Here is a 6,593-nt window from a genome sequence, read left to right as displayed (position 1 = left end):
GGGGTGGTAGAGGGTAAAAAAATAGATGAGTTTTTATAAAAAGGGAAGAGGGTTATAAAATGTGAGAGAGATGTGAGATTGTAGTGGGTGAAAAGTTAATGAGTAAAAGGGGTGAGTATTTATAAAAGTGGAAGTGAAATGGGGGAGGATTAAAAAAAATAGTTGTTAAAAAGTATTTAATTTTCTTGTTTTCAACGGTCAAATTCGGAATGGGCCCGCATTTTTGGAACGTTGCCAACGGCGAAATTTGGACGGGGAAGACGCGACCGGGGGGGAGGGGGGGCACGGTGTTTGCTGCGGCGCCGGACTGCGACGGTGTGGGGAGCATTATAATATAACAGGTCTTGACTTAATTATCAACTGCATGAACTGTGTGTTAGCGTATAAACTGTATGCTGAATGTGTCAACTTGTAATCAATAAACAGTCGATTGTTTGGAAACGTTAGGGTATTGCATGACCTTGCATACGTATGCTTCTATCCATTGTATCTTAGGTCGCGTGTAACGGGCCTAACAATTATTTAACGCTAGAAGTACATTATCATACCGAGCAAACTAAGGTGGGTTCACTAATCTTTCACAAGCATGCGTCCCGGGAGGACAAACAAACAAACTATTATTCCTTAGAGGAATACTTTTTATAAATGTTGTGGTTTAATTTCGATGTTAGTTAATAAACTCAACTCTATCACGAAAGTCCCTACTTACTACCAAGCTAGTTGCCGGGAGGCAACGAGATATTAATTGATAGCGCTATTAAGCTTGACAACCTCACACCATACCTGGGAAGACATGCGTGAACTAATGACATTCACCACATGGCCAATGTTGTGATAAGCATTTATGAGGGCAAACAAACAGACGTCACTTCGGTATCGAGTTGATTATTGACATGTCTTTAAACTAAACATTTACCAACTTTGCGTTAAACAAAACTGTGAACTCGCCAACCTTATGTTGATACACTTTTCTGCATGCTTGCAGGTCGTTAGATGCATCGAACTGGAACTTGCAGTCTGGGAAGTCGGTGTCGTCATGTGAAGTCATTAGATGTTTGTTTATGTTTTCTTTACTAAATGATGTTGAATTAGTTAAACAATCATTTATGCTTCCACTGAACGATTAATAGTTTGAATTAAATGTTTTTGAAATGCACTTTTCACATTAATTCCGATCTTGTGATTATTATTCTAGTTTTAGTTCAATGTGATTAGTGGCTATATCCTGGTACGTCACACGACTCGCGGTGGTTTCCGCATGTGGTATTTCGGGGGTGTGACAACTTATGAATACTTTTATTATATAATACGAATTGTTTGTTTTCAGTTACATGTTTTCCTTTATGTGTTTTAATTTACAGAGTCGTTTACTATGTCAATAAACATTGTTTAATACATGTTTTTTTACAGATTTTGATAATTACGTTAAAATTTATCTCAATTACAACTGTTAATTCAAAACAATTATAAAACAATATAACGTTTGAAAACAAGTCTTTTTATTTTACTTGACGGCATAATTAAATTAATATAAATTATTTTTTACTGCCTGTAAAATTATCGGGTTATAACCTAGTATAGCATAACTGATATACTACTTGACTATAGCTGCATCCGTTGTAACTTGTATAGTAGGATTATACAATTATTTTATTTTATTTTATTTTATTTTTCAAGTTACATGATCATACATAAAATGCTCACACCATATATTTTCATGTTTACCTAGCGGCTTACCTGCCTCTATATTGTAATTGAAAAGGTTTAAGAAATATTATAAATAAAATATGATTTATTTGATAAAAAGTGTAAGGAATATTTTCTTTTGTCAAAAGATTCACTTTGTATTGTCTCTACAATCTTAATAATTCACCACGGTAAAAATCGGTTGTCAAGAGGAGCAAGACTAACTCTATTTGGGTATAAAACTCCCAAAGTCATTAAGTTTTAAAAACTCTTGGGAGGGGATATTGTTAAAAGAGGATGATCTGGCTAAAACATTGGTTTTGTTTTATATTTTTCAAAGTGAAGTCGGTTTTTATATGGTAAAGACCAAGTATAACAAAACAAAATGATAAGATCAAGGCAACAGGTAAAAGTTGTAGACGAAGGAATCATAATCACAAAAGCTAATTTCATATATCATCACCACAATGCAAGTCAGTTACTACCTACCATCTCACACATCAAAAGTTTTGTTCACATCAAAAATTCATTCACATAAAAAATAACCACCAAGTCAAACCTTCACTCTTCAGGATTAATGGACCCACTTGGTTGACCTCCTCCTGTCAAGACAGCCCTGGACCCACTCAGTTCGCCTCCTCCTTCCAAAACAGCTTGTTGTTCTGATTTTACAACAATACAAATCGAGTTTCCATCTGTTTTGCTTGTATTTAAACAATCATTAAACTCATCTTCAACAGATAACGCTAGATATTCGTTTTCATTGAATGGATCATGGTACTCGATGGTGAAGGACTTTGAGCTGAGGTTAAACCTCTCAGACACCATACGCTGAAGGTCCTTGATGGACGGACTCACACGAAGTGTGAATTTTCTTTTCGTTTCTCCATGGATTGCCGTAAATAGGAACATTTCCCTTGTTGTCTTGGCTCCCTTTCCCTTGTTTATCGGTATGCATTTCATTGACAAGTCCCCTTAGAAACATTTTCAAGAGCTATAACAAATTAAAAAAAAATCAATTTTTTTAGTATTAGTATAGAAATTCGAAGAATGGATATCATTTTTTACCTTTCAAATTCTCTGTTCTCGTATATTCCAACTGTCCTAGAACTTCTTTGGTTGAATCAACCACCACCACATCCCCTTTGTTCTTTCCTAGCTCTCCTCCCTTTTCCGCTTCTTCTACTAGTCCCTCTAATTTTTGAAAAAGTTTGTGCGGGCCACTTTCTGTAGCTCTTTTCTCGTTTACACTTGTATAAACAAAAGGGTATTTTACATATTTCCCCTTTATAAGTGAGCTTATTACATATTTACCCAATTACAAAATCCAATTACAAATTTCCCTTTCCTAAATCATGTATATTACATATTTCCCCTTCCTAAACCATGCGTATTATATATTTCTCCTTTTCATTAAAATTATTTTATTGAATTACTATTTTACCCTTAATGACCTTGTTGAATGACCATTTACATATTTCTCATTTCTAATACTATCAATTACAAATTTCCCTAATTTCTTAACTAGTTGTTCTAAATCCATACCATAATATCTCATGCTGATTACGTGAAATATATATTAAAGTACAACCTATGTCCAATCCATTTGGAATATCCTCATTTGCAAAGGTTTATATGTTGAAAATAATGAAATTTATTTATAGAACTATAAAAATTTATAAACATACAGTTTATATATTTTTAAGTTCAATTTATAACCCTACAGTATATAATATCACATTAATATTAATATCATAATATGTATTCTATAAGAAATTAAAATTCGTAGTAAAAATAGAGATTGTAACTAGATCATCGGAAAAAAGATTTGGCAGAAGAAAATGAAAAGAAGAAATTGAGCAGCATCAACCTGGCTTGATTGTGTTTAAATATCAAGAGGGAAAGTGAAAAGAGTTAATTTGATAGTCAATTGCTATTGAACAAAATGAAGGTGAACTAAAGGCCACGAAACAGTGAAAATGAAAGAAACAGTTAGGTTATCTCATGTGTGTTTAGCCTAACAAGTTTGACCCATGTAGAATTATATAAAAAAAGGAATTACAAAAAGGTAAATGGGTAATTTCTTAATAAAAGGGAAATGTGTAATTGATTTTGTAGGTTGGGTAAATATGTAATAAAGGCACTTAGGAGGGGTATATATGTAATAATCCCTAAACAAAAAAGTCGGATTCCTCAACCAAGGATGTACCAGTAGATGCAAAGTGGTAGTTTGGCGGCAGCAACTCTCCCAAGGTAACCAGTATGTCCTCCAAATCATAGTCGCATGGTTCGTGGTACGCTCCGGTACAGGAATGTGAAACGGGATCGCAATTCGCTAGGTCTCTAAAATTCGGTACGAGCAGTGGTAGACTCATTTCGGATCGCCTCGGTACGATGTACCATATAATGAGGTATGATGTACATGTTGAAGTTAACTATAAATAAGTTGGAGACTTCTAAAAGCAAGATCTTGACATAGTTTGGATAAGCAATACCAACATCCTTCAAAGCAAGATCTTGACATGCATGAAGAGAAAACTTGAAAACAAACTTGACAGAATTTGGCCGAAATTCTCTTCAGAGTTGCTCTACGGCTCAAACCGCTCTGAATTAGAGAAAATGGACCTCACCATGGTGTTCGGAAGGTTAAAATTAGTAGAAAAAGTGTACCATTGGCCAGAAACGGTCGCTGAAAGGTTCACCGAAAAACCACCGTCGGTACGTGCCGCCGTGGTCGGCAGCCGCCGCCACGGCTCCACCGTGTGGTGGCTGGATTCTGGTCGACGGATCTTGTGTTCTAGAGAGATAATGTAGAGATATGTTAGAGAGAAGGGAGGTGGAGAGAGAAAGTGTTTGTGAATAATGAAGGAGGTGGAAGTATATAGGGATTTATATACCCAGGGTTTGGTGGAGTGGGTTTGAAGCCCATCAGCCAAGCCCATCCTTCTTCAGCCCACCATTGTCTGCACACGACTCTGTTTCAGCTTGTTCTTGCGTCAGAATTCTCGTTTTCTCGCTTAAATTTCAATACAAATTAGTTTATAAATTAAAATAATTATTTTTATGCTCAAAATATTAGTATTTTGCTAATATGGCATTAAATGTCACGTACACGTGCGTTGCGAATTGAAATCGTGTAAGTTGATCTGCTTGCTGATTCTTGCCATTTCAATGACCCGAAAGTTACTGTAACATAAAAAATATTTTTTTTCAATAATACATAAGTATTCAAAACATATTTATTGATGCGTGTCAGTGTGTATATATATTATATGTCTATTTTAAGCCCTTTTTACACTTTTAGCCAAGTTTTAAATTTATAAAACACGATATTTACTAACACTAAACACACATATGGGCCAGTGCCCCCATCGTGGACGTAGTATAGTGGGTAAGATACCGAGGTCGTCCAAAGACACAAGAGCTTTTAGTACCGGTTTATCCTCAACGTCTAATCAAATCAAAGTGTTAGAAAAAGATTTTTAAACTAAGAAAATAAAACTAACTAAAATGTTGAAAATAAAATAAAAATAAAAACAGATAGACAAGATGAATCACTTGGATCCGACTCGTGTGTTAGTGTAACCTTTGATTATTTTCGCACTTTTGCACTTATTTAAGAGATTATCTTAGTTATTGTAGTAGGCCCCTCTTTTGAAGGTGACGTTACCCTCAACCCAGTAGTTTGAGTCAGTAAGGATACAATCCTAAAGGGTCGGATTATTGAAAGATAATTAATTAAGTTATTAATGCATAATGTGGTAGGCCCCTCTTTTGAAGGCGACGTTACCCTCAGCTAAGTAGTCTGAGTCAGCAGGGATACAGTCCTAAGTAGCTGGGTTAAAGTTTTAATAGTAGTTTAACTTATGAGGGGATCAAAGAGTTTGGACCCCCGCCATCCAATACCTTTGGGTATTGAAGGAGGTCCTACTAAATTTGACCCAGGCCCTTTGCAGGATCTATACACTGAACAATGGCAAAACTCTTACCAAACCGTTCCCTTAACCCCCGACCAGGTAGCCAACATACCTCTATATCGACCGTGGAGATATGAATGGTGAAAATCTTTTATTTTATATAGACAGTAAAATAATGCCAAGACACCACGGACAAACGATAAGGAAGAATCACCTTCAACATAAGAAACTAGTAATTAAAGTCATTAATACAAAACCAATTAAAAAGTGCAAAAGATTAAAAATAAAAAGTATTACACTAAACACTTGTCTTCACCAAGTGATGTAAGAGACTTAGGCAAACATGGCATTTGATTGTCAAGAACTCTTACGATCAATCTTGGATCCCGAGACGACTCACACACTCTATGATGGATAATAGATGATGGTGTTATGGTGGTGGTGTGATGTGTGTAAAATGCAACATATAAATCACATCAATTAAGGCATAAAACTAACCCTTTTTAAGTACTAATGTTGGAAAAAGAGTGTTTTTGTCTTCCTTTTGTATTTTCAGGATGAAATGAACTCAAAATCACAAAAGAAGCAAAAAGACTACTAATTCTACCATAAATACAAGAAAAGGAACAAAAGTGGACTGCCCGGACCCTCAACGGCACCTCCCAAGGCAAAGGAGAAGAAACAGAGTCTGAACACGCCCCGTGTCCAGCGAACACGGGGGCGTGCCCAGGAAGCAGCAGAAAAGACAAACCAGTAGAAGCTTCCATTGCCCACCACGGGGCCGTGTCCAGCGAGCACGGGGGCGTGGTGAAAGTACAGCAGGCGCATTAATTGTAATTCGCAATTACAATTAATGAAGTGAGAGAATGTCAGACGGGCACGGGGCCGTGTCCAGCGGACACGGGGCCGTGTCCAGCCTTCTGTTCAGCCTATAAATAGAGGAGCTTGGCTTCATTCTCTCTCATCCCTTGGCACACCACCTCTCTCACA

The 6,593-nt window shown here is 36.4% G+C and overlaps 1 long non-coding RNA gene across 1 annotated transcript; it reads right to left on the bottom strand.

Moving 5' to 3' along the window:
• Positions 1-2,117: 2,117 nt before the first annotated feature.
• On the bottom strand, positions 2,118-4,522 carry LOC118486766. Its single transcript, XR_004879805.1, has 2 exons — positions 2,755-4,522; positions 2,118-2,680 (listed from the first exon to the last, which is right to left on the bottom strand). It is a non-coding gene; the product is annotated as an uncharacterized LOC118486766 (long non-coding RNA).
• Positions 4,523-6,593: the final 2,071 nt, after the last annotated feature.

This window comes from Helianthus annuus, chromosome 2 (genome assembly GCF_002127325.2).
Source record: "Helianthus annuus cultivar XRQ/B chromosome 2, HanXRQr2.0-SUNRISE, whole genome shotgun sequence".
In the NCBI taxonomy this organism is placed as follows: domain Eukaryota; kingdom Viridiplantae; phylum Streptophyta; class Magnoliopsida; order Asterales; family Asteraceae; genus Helianthus; species Helianthus annuus.
Note: the sequence above shows the minus strand (reverse complement) of the source record. Positions and strands in the feature narration are given on the sequence as shown.